The sequence below is a fragment of the Chelon labrosus genome (genome assembly GCF_963514085.1).
Source record: "Chelon labrosus genome assembly, chromosome: 7".
Taxonomy (NCBI): domain Eukaryota; kingdom Metazoa; phylum Chordata; class Actinopteri; order Mugiliformes; family Mugilidae; genus Chelon; species Chelon labrosus.
The window spans coordinates 4306610-4325372 of NC_140343.1; positions in this window are offsets into that span (position 1 = coordinate 4306610).

Below are 18763 nucleotides of genomic sequence, written 5' to 3' on the forward strand. Positions count from 1 at the left end.
ACAACATCAACAACAATGGCGGACTACATGCTCGTGTTCCTGCTGGAGAAGATATTGAGCCTATTAGGGTTACCAGGGCAAAATATCATTTCTCCTTGAGTTTGTTTTCTTCTAAAGCTGATTTGTAAACAGCGCTCAAGCTTTGTGCGCATGCTCCGCCTCTTCCTCTCCGTTTTTGGTGAATTTCTGAAAGTGAAACAGTGGCACCTATAAGCCTGGAATATGAAGTAGCGTTTTCAGTCGTACTGAAACGGATCTGTGTGGACGCGGATATATCTTGAAACGATGCCATCGAAAACGAAGAGGGAAAAGATCGTTTTCGTACGTGTAAACGTGGCCTCAATCTGGACTCATCCGACCACATGACCTTCTTCCATTGCTCCAGAGTCCAATCTTTATGCTCCCTAGCAAATTGAAGCCTTTTTTTCCAGTTAGCCTCACTGATTAGTGGGTTTCTTAAGGCTACACAGCTGTTCAGTCCCAATCCCTTGAGTTCCCGTCACATTGTACGTGTGGAAATGCTCTTACTTTCACTATTAAACATAGCCCTGAGTTCTACTGTTGTTTTTCTTCCATTTGATTTCACCAAACCTTTAAGTGACCACATTTCTTCCTCGAAGACGAACATGAACCATCTGACCAGGCCGCTATCCTTCCAGATTTTAATAATGCGCTGGACAGTTCTTAACCCAGTTTTAGTAGTTTCTTCAATCTCCTTCGACGTTTTCTCTGCTTGATGCATGCCAATGATTTGACCCTTTTCAAACAGACTAACATCTTTTCCACGACCACGTGATGTGTCTACAGACATGGTTGTTTAAGAAATGAGAAGCTACTCATTGCATCAGTTGGGGTTAAATAACTTGTTGCCAGTTGAAAGATAATCACCCATGCAGTAATTATCCAATAGGAGGCTCCTACCTACTGGCTCAGTTAAATCCAGGTGGTGACTTTTTTTTTGGCCAGGCAGTGTATGTGGCATCATATGTAGGTTGGATGATTAAGCGTTAGCATTATTTAGATTTGAAAGTCTAACAGGTGGTAAAAACAGCAGGGAATCTTCATATTTTAATAAGTCCCGGTAACGGCTCGATTTCAGCCTTTAATCAGCTTTACTTTGCATAAGTGCCCGTCAGTGTTGCCTGATGGAAAATGAAAAAATATCAAACTGTTGCTTTAAATTTAGCGTGTTTTGAACCAAACTATTGTATGTACTAAAACAACTTGAAAAAAGTTAATTATCATATATCTGGCAACAACATAGGTGCCCACTGCCTACATATGACGCAAACATGTCTGTTTATAGAATGGGGGGGGGGGTATGCAAATGATATCCCAGTCTTGTTAACTCAGTGCAGCCACAGCGGGAGTCTGGGGAAGTGACTTCACTTACGCCTGTAGTTCTTTAGAGGACTTGGCTATGAGTCAAGATGTCTTCACCGGTTTGGACAGCAGGACGCTGCACTAGCACCGGCCAGCCTCCCACTTTGGGTATTGAAGCTGAAAGCAGTAGACGGGGTATTGTGACTCACTGTGTCGGCGTCTGGGTGCATTCGGAGGCAGCTTCGTGGCAGCAAGAATATCCTCTCTCTGGTAAACCTGACATTTGTTTGTGGAGTCTGTACCCCTACGAGTTCAGAATTTTACAAAAAAAAAAAAAAAAGGACGCTCACGTGTTTGCGGCACAGAAGTGGCCATGGGAGTAATTATGTCTTAAATTAAAGCAAATCCAGAGCAACAACAGAGGGTTAAGGGCCATGATAAAGGATCCTTCTGCAGCCCAGAAAATTCCCATCCAATCCTGAGAATTGAAATGACACTCCTGTGGTCACAAGCACACTTCATCTAACCTTTGGGCTACAGCTGGCCCTCTTTGTCTGAAATGGTAATGCACTGCTTTGATGTTTCCTCCACGGAGAAAAATGAAAAGTCCGGTTTTACAATACCGCACACTATGTAGCCAGCCCACACAACTCTGATTTTATATTGTACACACAGCGGCTCGCTAAGTAAAGGTCCCTGTGTTAGATCAGTTCCGACCCTGGGAAAAAAAAAAAAGGCTTTTATTCTACTTGTTTCTTTCCTTCCAGCGAAATATTTCAATGGCATTTTGATTACCTGGCGCTGTGGAGAAAGAGCATTTTGAAGACAGATTGACCTTTCCTCTCTATAACCGCTCGCTCTGCCTTTCCCCATCTACTGCACCTCATCCATTCACTCTGCAACCTGAGTTCCCCGCAAATATTTGTGATACTGAGAGAATTTGACCAGAAACCCCCAGCAGCCTCAGCCTCAGCGTGACAGGACGGAAGGGTTCCTTTTGTGTGCCTGTCTCAGTGTTTGTGTTGTGTATCTGTTGTGTCCCTGGATGGGGGATTTGCTGTGGATACTCTTGACTGGCAGGTGGAGTTTGGGGTGAAGTCCTGTTTGCATTTTTAATGATGCAAAGACAATACGGGCTTGAGTTTGGCTCATGTGACGTCAATGAGCGTATTTATGTATGTATTTTAGAAGAGGAAGAATGACACAAAGACAGGGAGACAAAGAAAGAGAGGGAGACAGGTGACAGCGCCCTGGGGCAACGTCATATTACCTCCGCAATGTGGTGCTGAATTCAAAACGGCGGCCCCTCATTCCAGCCGGGGAACCACGGTGATATTACGTTGTGTATAGAAACATGCCGTCTACATGTATCAATTTAACACTGAACCCTTAAAAAAGAAAAAATGCCTCTGCAGCAGGAAGTGACCCAGAAATGTCAAACGACTCTGGCGTAGTGTCCTAAGATGGGAAGAAATTATGCAAGGAACAAACCTGCCGGCAGGAGTGATCAACCGCAAATTATTCTGTTCAGATTCACAACGGATGGGCTAATTTCAGTCGGTGACACCAATTTCCCGCAGGCCAACTCGCATGCTTTCTTTCCCCTATTTACTATTAAATACCACAGAGTGCGTCCTGTGATCAAGCATGAGGAAGGCGTTAATGAAGGATGGATTGTATTCAGCCCCCGCAACCCCCCCCCCCCATGATAGTTGCACAAGCTTTACAGTTTTGGCAGACTATCTCCTAGCAACCGCAGCTCCTGCCATCAGCCATATAGTATAGTAGCTCTGCAGAAATAATGAGGGAAGTGTGACAAGTCCACAGCTGTGATAACGACTCTGTGTCTGCGCAAAGGCACAGTGATGCTTTGAGCTAAATGCTAACAATAGTGCAGGCAGAATCTCAATGCTAACGTGGCGATAATCAGCAGGTACTTAAGTCACGCACTTGTTATTAGTCTTTCAGTTTATACACTGTGCTCACTGTGATTTTGTGTGAATTTAGTGTTTTACATTTTACACAGAAGGCTGAGCACTCCAGAAATGGCGACAGCAGCGTTTGACCAAGCAGCAGCTGCAGGGGTCAAAAAATGAAGCCAATGTGGAAGTGTCATTTCGTTCCTCGAATGGTCACTTGACGCTGGCTCCAAAAAGTGAGTCAATCTCCAAAGACCTCCATCTTAAAATGTCCTAGATTCCAGCAGAAATAAACATGCGGCCAGTGTTGCCAGAGACAGCTGATGGTTTCCAGCCCAAAACCTGCTAAAACAAAAAAAAAAACTGCCAGATATTTCTTTTCGTACTTTAACCACCCAGACTGTAGCCTCCTTTCACAAACAACAATGCGCTTAAAGAACAGAAGTCGTCCAGCAAGAAATTGCTGCAGCCGACCACCACAACTACTCACATCTAGCGACTATCAATCTATTTGATGGCATCATATCCACTGACAAGGCTGCTGATAGGTCGATGAAGCCCTTCTCTACTCTTTAAGCTTAATTTACAGTACCGCAGCATCCATTGTGTGCAGCTACAGCGCAGGGGGTTACGCGAAAGCATTTATACCTGTGCCTGTCTTGTTCGTATTGTTATGTAATTACACCACCGAAACACTAGGTGGCGAGTGGCTAGCTGTGTTGAGCTTCACTCTTTTCTTCACATGAGCAGAAATAAATAAATGTCGATTAACAGTTTTACTAAAATCACTGCAGCGCAGTGAGTAGATGGTGTGTATGAGCCTGAACAATGGAGAACTTTCTGTGCTCGTCCAGCTACTGAGTCACATGAACAAGGAAATGCATTTTGGACCAATCATAGTAGTAACGTAAGTCACGTTACTTTTCTGGGGAGGTGCACGTTGAGCTCATCGACGGTATATAAACCTGGATGACGCGATATTGATGACCCGACCGCACTTCAGCCGGACTCACCCATGTTTTTGTTTAATTAATACTGCGCTCTGCTCTACCTCCATCAGTTATGAGGAAATGTTGGATTATAGACTGTACATATTTTAAATTTTTTAGACTTATTTACAAATCTATAGCATCAAATAAGTAACTAAAACTAAAATCTTTCCTTGAAAAAAAAAAAATTTGACGCATGGAGGGGGTGGAGCTTATGACCTATACTGCAGCCAGTCACCAGGGGGAGCTCTACTTGCTTTGGCTTCACTTTTGAGAAGCAGTTCCTCTGTCCGTATTTATGCTGGCTATTGTCGAGCTACGCTGTAGGGTCGTGCATAGGGTCATGTGACGCGATACTATAAATTGTGCATTAGAAAGCACCACAAGCAGCCCACATTCAGTGTACGCACATACACTGTCTTGGGAAGGGTAAATGCAATTTATGTTTCAAATCAAAGTCATTAGAAATAAAAACACCTAAATGATCCCAAACCAGCCAAACGTTGGAAGCTGTTGCCCCCGATCTGGCAACAATGCATGTGGCCATTCTGAATGACAGTGGATGCACTCATAGCTTGCTAGTTGTTTACCTAGATGTCACCTGCTTGAATTAGCTCCACGTCTTTGACCATTTTTGGATTAGCTAAAGATGGCGATCGAAGTCAGTGGGTAACATCACTGAGAGTTCGTCCATCGGACCAGCTGATGTATCAAGCTGCATTATAAGCGACCAAATCATTACACAGATCTATTTTAACCCAATAAACATTCTGATATCGTCTATGCGAAAGGAGTGTAGTGGTACTATGTAGTAGAAAACTCCAAACCTTTTTTGCAGACATGGATAACATTTGTAAGCCGCAGTGTTCACTGTTCTAACCTCAAAGGCTTCAGCTTCGTCTTCGGCCGTCACTTTCAGAAGTTTTGAAAATCTGTGCTTCTGTTACGTGGCCGAGATGATGACCAGAGGGAGCCGAACCGTTCACAATCAACTCAAACTTTGCCGAGGATAACAGTGGATTTAATTTAATAATTCACAGACATGCCCGGGCCCCGCGCACTAAGAAAGTTAAACCAATGGTACGTTAAATTTATAATCAAGTTTTAGAAGGAACGGTTTGACATTTTGGGATGTATGCTTATTTGCTTTCTTGCCTTGAGATAGATGGAAAAGTCAATAATGCTGACATGTCTGCGAGCTAAATATGAAGCAGAAGCCAGGAGAAAATTGGAGTTTAGATTGGAGATTGGAAGCAAGGGAGAGAGCAACTAGTTTGCCAAAAAACAAAACCAAAACCAGCCTCCGAGCACATCTAAAAAACACTAATTAATGCATTACAACTTGTTTGTGTGTACTTTTTTTTAAAAACAAAAGCAAAAAATAAACAAATAAATAAATAAAAATACAGAGGTTCTGAAACAACGAGGTGTGCTTTTAGAATACCCAGCAGTCAATCAAAAAGTATTGTTTGTACAAATGAAATATTAACTGACATGATACCTTCACCGCCTGCTTTGGTACAGATCAAAACAGAGTATTTTATTCCACTGGAACCACGACCTAATAGACGGTCATCAGCTGAGAGCCTCTCCTCTTTCCGCTGTTTCTTAACTTCTGTTTTGTGTCTCTTGCACTGGCTCATGCAGAAACTACTTTACTCTGCCAATTGTGATGTGATGTTTGAGGACAGCGGAGCATGTAGCTATTAGTGTTGTTTCAGACTGGTTTCCCCGAACTGCCCTGCTTATTGCCTCTTGTGGCTTGATTGTTGGGAGTGTCTTTGACATTTTCTCTCTCTCTCTCTCTCTGTCTCTCTCAGTGTGTCTTGCTTTTAGTATCAGACTGGTTTGTCTGCACTATAAAACTAAAAAGTGTGACAGCCCTCCAGGGATAATTTTACAGCAATTTAACTTCATGTCAGATGTTGAGGGTATTCAGAAGACGGCGGCTGATGCGTATTTCCAGTATTAACCACGCGGTAAGTGGTGGAGGAAGTAGGCAGATCTTTAGCTTGACTTTGGGGTTTGGTGTCTTTGTTGACAAGGACGTTTGGGAGTGCAGACGGGACATGCCGGTAATCAAACGACCACTAGGTGAGTGCTCTAACAGCCACAGAAATACACTCATTGCTTTTTATTGACCTTTGAATCGGCACCTGTTTAGGATTACCCTCACATTTTGAGTTTCACTGCAAGGCCAGCTACCAAACAGGCCTTGTAACTGCTTTCAAAAAAAAAAAAAGGTGCTACATGTCTAAGTAACATCCACACCAATGAATGCCAGGTCCAAATGTTTCCCAGCAGAACACTGAATTGTCACAAGATGATCAATGTTATCCACTTCTCCTGTCAGTGGTCATAATGTTGTGGCTGATCGGTGTACATACAGTATGTGTTGTTAATATTTTATGTTACTGAACTGAAATGACCTTTGCACTGATGTGTTCGATAATTCCAAATATTAGTAGAAAGGCAAGTCACGGTAGTTGTATTGCATCATTAAACATCAATGCACATCAGAATACACTGAAGTACGTTTTAATGAAGCATAAAAATGCCTTAAACCAAGACGGAAAAGAAACACAAGGAAATCTAATAAGCAAAAAGTTGAATGATGCCATATTTAAAAAATGAAAAAGAAAAAAAAACTGAGTCAATTACTGTAAAAGTCTGTTCTCGGATAAAAGCGGACAACAAAGAGGATTAAAAAAAAAAACCTCCTTCTGCTTGCCACATTATGTTCTTGCCAGTTAAGCAAGTTAAAGTACATTTAGATTTATTAATTTAGCAAATTCAACACTTTTGCTATTTCCAGTACCTTGTTGTTGTGGATTACTTATCCAAAGAAATATTTGTTTTCAGCCAGGCCTGGTGTACGTGTGAGTTTTGTCGTCCTTTAATCCCATACGGCCGTTTTTTGCACATTTCCTGCAATCGTTTCACAATAAAAGCCCTCCTCGAACATAAAGCCGCTTGGACCGCTGAAACCCTAAAGGCCTTTTAATTTCAAACGGTTACATGAAATGTTGTGCTTGAGGTTTGAGTTACAGAAAGTGCGCAATTCCGAAACTTTGACATGGCGAGACAAAAACTAGGCCTGCCTCTAAGATAACCCAGTGGTATCTTCTGGAGCTGAGGTAAAGTAAATAAAGGCCTGCTCACTACTTGAGTAAATATGGTACTTTGCAAAAAGTATTCAGATTCAGAATACTTTATTGATCCTTCACGGAAATTGCTTCGTTAAAGTAACAGTTGCAAGGAGTAAACTGCAAATAGAATAAAGTAAAAATATATCTAAAAAAAATGCAAGGATGTAAGGTGCCAATGTAAAGGATCAAGTAAAATACAAAAACAAAAATAAATTCTACTGGTAAAGTGTTGAAGTTATTGCACTTGTGCTGGATAGTGAATAAACTAAATGTTGCTCTAGGAGATTTTGCACCCAGGTTACTTTGATACATAAAGTATTTACAGTTTGCAGCAGAGGAACGGTAACATTAAATTATAATAGAGTCTGAAATGTTAAGAGTGATCAGCACTCAGCCGGAGGAGTTATAGAGTTTGATGGCCACAGGCAGGAATGAGCTTCCGTGGAGTTCTGTGAGGCACTTGGGTTGAAGGAGCCTGTTGCTGAAGGTAGTACTGCTCAGACTGACGTTGGCAGTGTGTTGTGGAGTGGGTGGGAGGGGGCTGTCCAGGATGGTTTGCTAACATCCCTGGTTTTATTTAACCTGTTCTCAAAGGGGAGTTACCGTTTTTTTACAACCTGGACCTTATTTTTGGCATAAAATACGATAATTTACTCACCCATATAACTCTGGTGTCATTTGGAGTCATTCGGACAATATTTAGATCCAGCGGAGTGCTGTGTATGTCCATATAGTGGGAGTGATTGGGGCACCGAAACGCAGCCTCTAAATAACGCATTATCTGCCGCGAAACTCGTTCATTTCACCAATATTTTGTTATGATACGCTAGTGCTATTCCCCGTTGGGTCCGGAGTTACCTGTTATCTATTCGCAGACGTGCTATGGTTTGTTGTTCTTTGGCCAGATGTTCCTCTCTCTGCCTCCGCATCCTCCTTTCAACGAGCTCCTCATCCGTATACTCTGGCTCAAAACGGTAAGGACGTCCATCAAAAACAAAGTCATCATCCACAACCTCAGAATCGGAAAAATATTTAGCCATGCTGCAAAAAAAACTAGCAGTAGCAAATTACAGGTAAACAAGCCAACTGTTGCAGGTGCGCGCGGCGCTCAGAGATGATATCATCCAGATTAGTAGGTCAATCTACAGACCCCGGATGATGATAACAGCTAACTCTGGACTCAACGGGAAATAGCACTAGCGTATCATAACAGAATATTGGTGAAATGAACGAGTTTCGTGGCAGATAATACGTTATTTAGAGGCTGCGTTCGGTGCCCCAGTCACTCCCACTATATGGATATGCATGCCGCTCCACTGGCTCTAAATATTGTCCGAATGACTCAACATGACACCAAAGTTATATGGGTGAGTGAACGATCGTATTTTATGCCAGAAATAAGGTCCAGATTGTAAAAAAAAACAGTAATTCCCCTTTAAAGTACTGCATTTAACAAGTTTATTAACCATTTGAATCAATCATATGATCATTTGTGCACAATATGAAGAATGAGTAGCGTAGAGGATAGCAGCCATGCTCTGCAGAGCTGCCGTGTTCTCCGTGGCTGTTTGTATTAAATGATTTGCTTCGACAGGATTAAAAGTGTAACTGGAATTATGGGAACCAGGTGACATTGTGTTTGGAGTTCACCAGCAGGAACGGCAAAATAGCATGACACGACTCCGTGTATAGAAGCACGGATTTGCGGGACGAACCGGCTTAGCGGGTTACGTTGCGTTCGCTGGAGGAGAGCCGAGTTAAAAGGCCCGCTAAATGAGTCCGGGCGCCGCGGTGCCAACTGTGGTCTCCTGCAATGTTGTGATTCGATTGTGGCACACTATTAAGGCCCTCTTTGCTCATAATGGCACTTCTTTATCCACGATAATATTATTCAAATGAGAGTCCAATGACACACTTCTCCGGGGTGGAAAAATCCACCCAGACTCCAGATTAGTTCGAGATCCCCATGAGAAATGGGCCGGCTAAATGGAACTCCGTTAAGTTTTTTAATTTCTATACTTTCTGAAAGTATTAAGAGGAGGAGAGAGTGAGATGTTGCACTGGAGGAGAATCTTAATATAGAAATATAATGACATTTCAGCGGGTTGCGAGCAATGGCGTCTGACTGCTTGCAAATAAAAAGATCAATTTGGAGAGAAATTATTTGTTATGCTAATTTGCGCTTTGTGTGGTCTCAGCAGAGATAGGTTGCTAAATTAGAAAGAGAAACAGCAGCGGCAGATAGCCTAAAACAAATTTGCCCTCAGTTAAATCCATGCACATACACGGCTTTACAGATGTCTTCAAATGATTTTTTTGTGTGTGTGTGACAGGAAGGCTGTTACCAATGACCAGCTATTACCAATAGGTGGCAATCTGTCCTTGTCACTCAATGCGGGGCAGCCTATCTGCAGAACTTTATGTTTCCCAAATGAGATTATTACAGGTGCATTTGATGGGGAATAGAGGAAGAAATGTAGAGGAGACGGTTCTTAAAGGGAGAGAGAGGTTCAGAGGGACGAAAGGGAGGACGACAGGGGTGCCGTGTGGTCAAAAGGTTTGCTGTCTCCACCTGCTACGCCTTCTGTCGATGTGAGAACAAACCCCTTTGGTGTTTTAACACCCATCACGAGGGAGTGCACCTCTCAGAATGCAGTGTGTCTCTGCGTCCCCCTGTCACGCTGTATGTCACGAGTGTATCTATTCTGCATAAAGGTTAGAGGCAAGGACGCGACGGGTGGAAGTCACTGGGCTTGTTCCTCATTAAAAGGCTACCATCAAATGAGGGCTCGGGGGGCAGCAAGGGATACGGCTGATGATTGCATATTTTTTTTATTTTTTTTTGTGACTGCACAGCTGGCTGGCACAACACACCGGGGTCTCAGTCAAAGCCAGCGCAAACCAAACAGTGCCAATCAACCCTCGAGCCCCTGGATGACTCGCAGTGTGAAGTCGGCTCGGCACAGGCTGCGCCTTCTAAGGTCTCGAGCCGCTCCTCGGCGTCGCTGCCTCCCATGTTACTGCACTGACCTGAAAACAGACTGAGGGCAAAGCAATATAGCCGGTGTCTGCTTGAAAATAACAGTCTGGTAACTCCACTTTCAAGCAATTATGCTAAAAAAGACCGGGCTCTCTGGTTCCTAGTTTTAAAAGGGGAGTAGAGATGGAAATTGATGCACATCATCACGGCTTTAACACCGCACACAGAATTGCCGTTCCCACATGGGATGTTAATAAGACCATTTCCTGCCACTGACTATAAAAATGAGACTTTGAATTTGAAGCGAACTGTCGGCAAGGGCACTGCAGGTAACTGCTTTCCCTCGTTTTTATAAGCAAGGAGCAGTTTGTTCCATGAAGACTAGACACATACAGTATTCATTTTCCTTTACAAGCAGACCCGCATTACACGAAGAAATCTATTTAATATCCATCTAAACTTATATATTAAACGCAAATAACATCTATTGTGGATATGTTTCCCATTATTGCTCCCATTATTGGGTTGTATTGTCCAGTAGAGATGGGATTTATGGTTCTTTGAAGGGAGCTGGATCTTGTGGATGTGTTCCTTTCAAAGAGCTGTTCAAAAGACTGGCTCATTTTCATATTGAGTAACTAATTTTGCCCAGGAAATAATCACTGGGAGGAATGACAGGGTAAGATATGGAAAGTAATTCATTCATCCATTCATTTTCTGTAACTGTTTGTCCTCTGGAGGATCGCGGGGGGCCTGGAGCCTATCCCAGCTGTCATTGGGCGAGAGGCGGGGTACACCCTGGATAGGTCTCCAGTCTATCACAGGGTCTATTCACACTTACACCTACAGCCAATTTAGAATCACCAATGAACCTAACCAGCATGTCTTTGGACGGTGGGAGGTAGCTGGAGTACCCGAAGAGAACCCATGCAGACACAGGGAGAACGTGCTAACTCCACACAGAAAGAAGAATCTTTCAAACTTAGACTTCCGAGTTTGAAATATTCTAGATAGATATGCATCCCGTGGGAAATTCGGTAAAAACCTTTTTCTTCCCCAGAGGCCGATGCACACTGAGGCACTCATGTCAGCATGGAAAACACAGACGGCGTCATGTGATATTTGCATATCAAATAGGCAACAATGGAAAGGAGGAGCTTGTGTGTGCATCTGTATGAAACACAGCAAGAAAAGAAAAAATAAAACGGCTCGCAACTGCGACTCACTTCCCATCGTTCGTGGTAAGGAGTCGGTCAGTAGATTCGCTTCGGTCGTGAATGTCACATTCGGTATTGTCCACGAACTGGAGGGCTAGCAGCTCGTTCCCAGGAACACGTCAGATGTGTGTTGAGCAAGACACTGGTGAGTGAATGGGTAGGTCTATATAAATACAAGCACATTTACCATTTAACTAAAGAAATAATATATTTCTTTTGAATGTACCAAACTGCAAGTGTAGGAAGTCCATGCTCTGAACCATGAATCAGTTATCTGCGAATGGAGGGGGTTGGGGGGCAAAAACACTATATCTCTTCATGTAGCCCTTGATAGGAACCAACAAATGAGCACATAAAGGAAAAGGAGCGTAAGAGAGCACAAACAACCGGACAAAGCCAGAGCTTTCGGCGTTTCTGAATAAATTAGGCAAGACCTTGGGCAAATGCAAGAATCCCTCATTCACTGTCTGCAGGCGTGGTGGGGGCCTAACCTTTTTTTTTTTTTTTTTTTTTAAATGAGGCTTTACGGTCGAGCACGAGAGGCTGCGGGTTCTCAAATGAATAAATGTATGCCAACATATAGCTTTAGGTTAACCTTAATATTTGATGTAAAAAGACTGTGAGGAGGACCGCGGTTGGAGAGTGGTGCATAGGGTTCAGGGCTATACTGAAATGAATGAAGTGCTCATGCTTGTCCTACAAACATGTACAAGCATCAGAAATGTATGACACGGTGAGACAATATAAAACCATTACAGAACATAAAATAATATGCTGTTGAAATATATTTCAAACCACCTATTTACTGTTGATCTCTGTGTAAAACATGATCTGTGAGTAACATCCTATGCTGATCAAACCATCTGTTATCTTCATCGGAGCACATATTTCCTTCCGTTTCACACTAGCTGTGCTTTAAACATCAGTAAATTGGGATCTGGGGCGATTAGAGCTTTTCCATATAGTGCAACACATTTAGCTGATAAAGTTTATCTACAACATCTGTTGGTGACAAAAGACAACGTCCCCATATTACACCCTGACAAAGATGATTGATCAAGTTTAATATAATATAATATAACCATGAAGGTAGGAGCCTGTAGGATGTTTAGTGGGGAAAATATAATCCTAATGTATTATTTATTTTCTTCCTCCCCCCTCCTCCACCTCACATATCAACCATTACAATTTTATTAAGAAGAATTTAGTCGCTCTCGAGTAATTTAATTTATAAGACAAATGCAAAATCATTACATGTGAATTAAATTAGGGTGCAGCGTCGGCCGGGTCAGGCAGAGAGACTGAAGTCACGCTCGAATTAACCGGCTGGCGGCTTCGGTTCATCGGCTGTTTGGCTGTCAGCTGTCACTAACACGCTGGTGTACATTGTGGCCATTATAACTTCGCACTCCTCACTGTGAGGGTGCAAATTGAATTATGTTCCGTGCCAATACCTTTTGCCGCCGCGGCACCCTGCAACCACCCTGACCAACATATTGTGTGAGAAGCCTCAGGTCTTTGTTGGCTCTAGATTTACTGCACATACAGGTGTTTATTACGGTGTTTATTAATCAGCTCTCTCAGGAGAATCATCATTTTTGCTCCGATTCTTTGACTGCTCCCTGAAAAACTGAGACATTATCCACAAAATTTAACAACCATTTGTCAAATTGTGTAATGCAACCATTTGTAGCCATGTACACCGATCAGGCATAACATTATGACCACCCTGCTAATATTGTGCAGGCTTCCAAAACAGTTGTGACTCATCAGAGAATGGACATGGGCCTTCTGAGGGGGTCCTGTGGTGTCCGGCAACAAAATGTTGTTAATGGGGTATCCAACAAAGGTTCAAAAAAGTCATTAATGGAAATTAGCTGCACCAGTTTCTGGTTATTAGCATAACAAGCAAGTTTTTTCAGGAGGAGTTCCTATTTAAACCTCAGACTTCCCACCAGTCCCCTAGAACTGAAGAAGCTACTCGGATGAGTGGTGAAACGTCTTCTCAAAAAAACTCTACAAGTCCAGTTGCCTTTTTTGAACCTTTGTTGGATATACCATGACCTGGATGACTGAGAACCTTCACAGACACGTTGTTAATGGGGGGCTTTTGAGGGGAGGGGGCTCTGTGGATCATCCCACAGATACTTGATCAGTTTGGGATCTAATGAATTTGGAGGCCAGGTCAACACCTTGTTTTTTTTCTTCATGTTTTTTTTTTTTTTTTTTAATTGTTCCTAAAGTGTTTTTGTGTGTGTGTCTGTGTCAGGCTGCATCCTGCTGGGGATGGCTGCTGCCATCAAGGAGTGTCATTGCTATGGGGTGGGGGTGCCTGGTCTGGTCTAGGTGGGTGCTACATGTCTAAGTAACATCCACACCAATGAATGCCAGGTCCAGAAGTTTCCCAGCAGAACACTGAATTGTCACAAGATGGTCAATGTAATTCACTTCTCCTGTCAGTGGTTTTAATGTTTGTTCAGTTCTTGTGCAGGCACGGTATATGCAAATACAAACAAATGTATGGAAATATTGACCTGACCCTATATAGGCCGGCTTGAGATGCAATGGCTTATTATAATCAGAATAAAAATACCTCAGTCAGATTAGTAGGAACATATTAGCTTCCTACAACCATGCAAACGCTTGACCTGATTGTTTCTCTGTGGTTGGAATATATCCTGCCATCCTGTTTGCCCCACCCCCACCCTCGTCTCTGTGGGGTAAACAAGTTTCCGAACGGGTCTGTGGCCTTAAAAGAGGTAATGATTGCTGAACGCTTTGATGGTTCTTAAAAAAAAGCTTGAGACAACGGGGTGTTCCAACGAGCCGGGAATCAATGCGGGTACCGCTGTAGAAAACGTGGCTCGCCTCTTGTTCATTTTCTCTTATTGAATAAATTCCGTGTCGTCTATACAGCTCTTCTTCTCCAACGGTACCACTTTGTACGCGTCGAAAAACTTCTATTCCGACCTCTGTTTCGGTGCACGTTAACACAGATCAGATCTTTGTAGTTACCGTCCGTGTAAAAGTTAGAATCTCGGGCCAGATTAGGTTGAATTCAGAAACAAAAAAGAAAAACGTGTCAAGGCAAATGCAGTCAGCCTTAGCACTTCCACTTAAGGAGAACTAGTCATGCTTAATGACTTGTAATGATAACCGGAGAGCTGGGCAGTAATCTTGAGTCTCTCATTAATCAGTCATTCTTATGAACGACTTTTAAGTCAGCCCACATTTATTTATAGCCGGTACGTAAAAGAAGCAGTATACTTGTTCTTTGGTGTGATTATGAGCTCTTCAGCACTGCTGTCACAGCTCAGCTGTACGTCATACCGACCACTTTGCTTGGTATGTCCATCATTTTGTAGTGAACTTCCTCTCGCCTGCTCCTGCTATAATACATCATTTGCTAAAAGCTGCATTTCATCCCAGGATGCCAGCGCACAAACTAAAACTTAGCTGAACCATAATTCAACACTCTACAATCCTCCCAACCTCTCAGACCCCGTTGTCAAGCCTCTCACCATTACACTTTCATTATTTCTGAGAAGTGACCCCGTATGTGTCAGTTTGCCTTTACATGCTTTGCTTGATGGGGCAATTAGGTGAAGAAATGCTTGTCACTTCCCAGCTGACCGGTCAATAACGGGTCTGAAACGGATTTGAGGGGACAGTGTGTTGACACTGATGACTGTAGTGGAGCTACAGCCCGTGGGACAGCGCTGCCACCTAATCCACAGTCCTGACCCAGCGTACACACACGCACACACATACACCGTGGGGGCTGGAGGACTTTCATGGCCGCCCCGGCACATAGTATCTCCACATAATGAGCATTGGAGGGCTGCTGCTGCTGCTCGTCTCAAGACTGGTGAATGTTTCTGGCCTGGGTTCAGAAGTCAGTTAGACTGGTGACAGGTCTTCAGGGTACTGGATAAATGCCTGAATGCTAAGCAGATGTTGCGACCCCACGTATTTGACAGTTCCTTTTTTTTCCTGTAGAGGATGACAGGGTATGTGAGGCCGGCCATTTTTCCTTCTCTGTGTTTTATTGGCTACTGCAGACTACATTAAGAGAGTACTCTTTGTATTATATGTTTTATGTAAGACGCCTGGTGTGGAGTTAGGATGTTATTAAGGCTTATTTCAATTTTTCTTTATACTGCCACTTTTCCTGCTGAACCACACAGTGACAGTGCAGGGAGTTGAAGGCCCATCATGTAGTGGAGGAAATTCTTATCATGTGGAGGTCAATGTAGAAGATACAATAATAGTGCACTTGACTTTTGAAAAGACGCGAGTAGTTTACGTTACGTCTCAGGTATGGAACTCGTGTGAAGTCATATCTGCAAACTGCTCGGTGGAAAAGTGGCAGCATCAGCCATAAATCACGAGAACGCCACTGTTTGACAACTGTCAGCGTCGAGAATCCACCGAGGCTAACGGTTCTGCAAGCTAATGAACCTAATGTAAGGAATACAAAGAGATAAAGAAAGGATGAGGCCGACTGGAATATCAATAGCTGACGAGATGTGAGGAAAGATTTATCTTTATAATCCTCATGAAGGGGAAGGTTTTACAAAAAATATCCAATATCAGTTATTTGGGTTGATGAAAAAATGATTGCAGAGCAACTATAAGCTCAGTAATGAAAAATTATTACATAAACGTATGATAATGTGCCATTTGGATTTCTTTAGGGGAATGTTTCAGCTCCTCAAAAGTGAAGCCAAAGCAAGTAGAGCTCCCCCTGGTGGCTGGCTGCAGTATAGGTCATAAGCTCCGCCCCCTCCATGGCCAAACTAAAACACAAAAATACTGTCAATAATTTTGTTCAAGGATGGTTTGGTTGGACATAACGGCGACAACCAGTTGCCATATCAACCACACCACGTGGGACTGGTATCCCGTGGTGTCTGTGGGATGATCCACAGAGGCCCCTCCCCTCAAAGACCCCCCCACTAACAACATTGTGTTGCCAGACACCACAGGACACCCTCAGAAGGCCCATGTCCATTCTCTGATGAGTCTCAACTGTTTTGGATGGAGACCTACACAATATTAGGAAGGTGGTCATAATGTTATGCCTGATCGGTGTACTACTACTTTGGAAATAATACATGAAAGTGTCATATATTAATTTCAGTTTTAGTAAATGATCGTATTATTATTACAGAGAGTATAGTTGCTTAGCATTTATTTTTGCATCAAACCAAGATAAATAATATTGGACGTTTTTGCAAAACCTTGCCTTTAGTGATGATTAAAAAATAAATCTTCCCTCAGATCTGAAAGGTTGCTGCAATTTTGTCGGGGGAAAAATTAAAAAATGATGTTGATATTCACATCGGCCTCATCCTTTCTTTATGCCTTTATTCATTACAGACATTAAGCTGTGCATTCGCTAGCTTGATGAATTGTTAGCCTCGCAGTGGTATTCTAATGACTTACACCTTACCACTGAGCAACTGGTGGATACAGCTTACCATGTTGTGACCCCGAGCTCACGAGTTTCACACTTAACACATGATGCAAACTGCTTATGTCCTTTCAAAAGTCCAGTGCACTATAATTGCATCTACGTCATGCATTGTCACTACGCAGTTCGCATTGAACTGAACTAATGTGACGGTAATTAGTCTTTATTGTGTAGCAGAAATAAAGAGCAGGAATAGTGGTGGCAGTACGTTACTAGCAGTATCGATACTGAAACTGAAATGTGCAATTACGTTCTTATGTGCAACAACTGTTTTATGTGCAGTACTCTTGTGTGCGACATCTCTATATTACACACATATTTATCGATTAATCCCCCCTTTACGGTTGTTATCCTTGCTTTGAGATCGTTTAAGTTTATTTATCTTGTTAGATTTATTGTTTATCTCCTTGTTTTTCTATTGCGCTGCGACCAGACCGGACTGGAGTACTTCATTTCGTTCCATTTCATGTACCTCGTGTACTGGGATGACAATAAAAACCGTGAAACCTTGAAATAAGCCTTAAAAACACCCTAGGAATGATGCATAGTGTAAAAGCGAGTAAGCACAAGACAGGATTTCGCTGCACGGCTTCCTGATGGCCACAAGACATACCATGCGAGAGCTAATCTTGACATAGGACGCCTGTCATATTTTATCACAATGGCGGCAACGTAATGAGTTCGCATGCAGAAATCCAATTAGCGTCGACTGTAATCCCCAAGGTAATTTACATCGTTAAGTTCATGTGGTAAACGTTCCATCGCGTCACGCTCTAATTAATACTGATTGTTGTTGTAGGTTGAGCGGCCGTTACATAACATTTTGTCGCTATTGAAACGGTGTCATTTCACACCGCGGCCTGCGGAGCCATTAAATCTGTTTGGAGAATGCCCCTTTGATGCTTTAACCTTTTCCTGTAGAGCCGCAGCTCAGAAACTGCCTCCGCGACGCCGCCGTGAGCGCTTCGCCACCTGTAAGTCGAGCCCTTTGAGGAATAAATGAAAACCCCCGGTAAGTGAAATGGGGTTCGAGTGTAGGAATGAATGGTTCGGGGTGATGAAAATAGAAATGCTAATGCACAGCGTCTAATTGCCAGTTGCTTAAATCGACGCGAGCGCCCGTCTGCCGAAGGTGTGCAGTGTTGCAAAGTGCTTGCTAATTAAAATACTTGAAAAGATAATTTGGGGAATTGAAAATTATTTAACGCTCGCTTACGTAATTCCAGTGCATTAAGAGAAACGGGACAGGAACACGCTCCGTGTTATTATGGGACGCTAGTGTGCGTGCGAGAGCGAAGGCAACAAGAGAAAGTTTCGGTGCGAAGGGGCTGGACGGGGGAGGAATAGTGCACAATATTTATGAAGCACTGTCAGGTTAATGTCATGCAACATTTATCGATGCAGTAATGTTTAATTTAGCATACGCTCCTGTAATAAGCCATTAGGTGTTGTGCTGTGATTCAGAGTTTGATGGTGCTGTAACGACAATCAGATGCCCTTGAATATCTCACTAGCGCCGCGTCTGCTGCATTTAGAGGCGGAAAATAAATCTAAATCAAACGTAAAATATATTTATGCCCGCTGAAGACGCGCCGGGGGTTGTGTGCCGGCTATTGATAAGATGAGGATCTGTCTTTCAGGGGCTGGTTATAAGATATTCAAAATTTCAGACAGGAACATGATTGGATTAGCTTAGATAATGGATGTCAT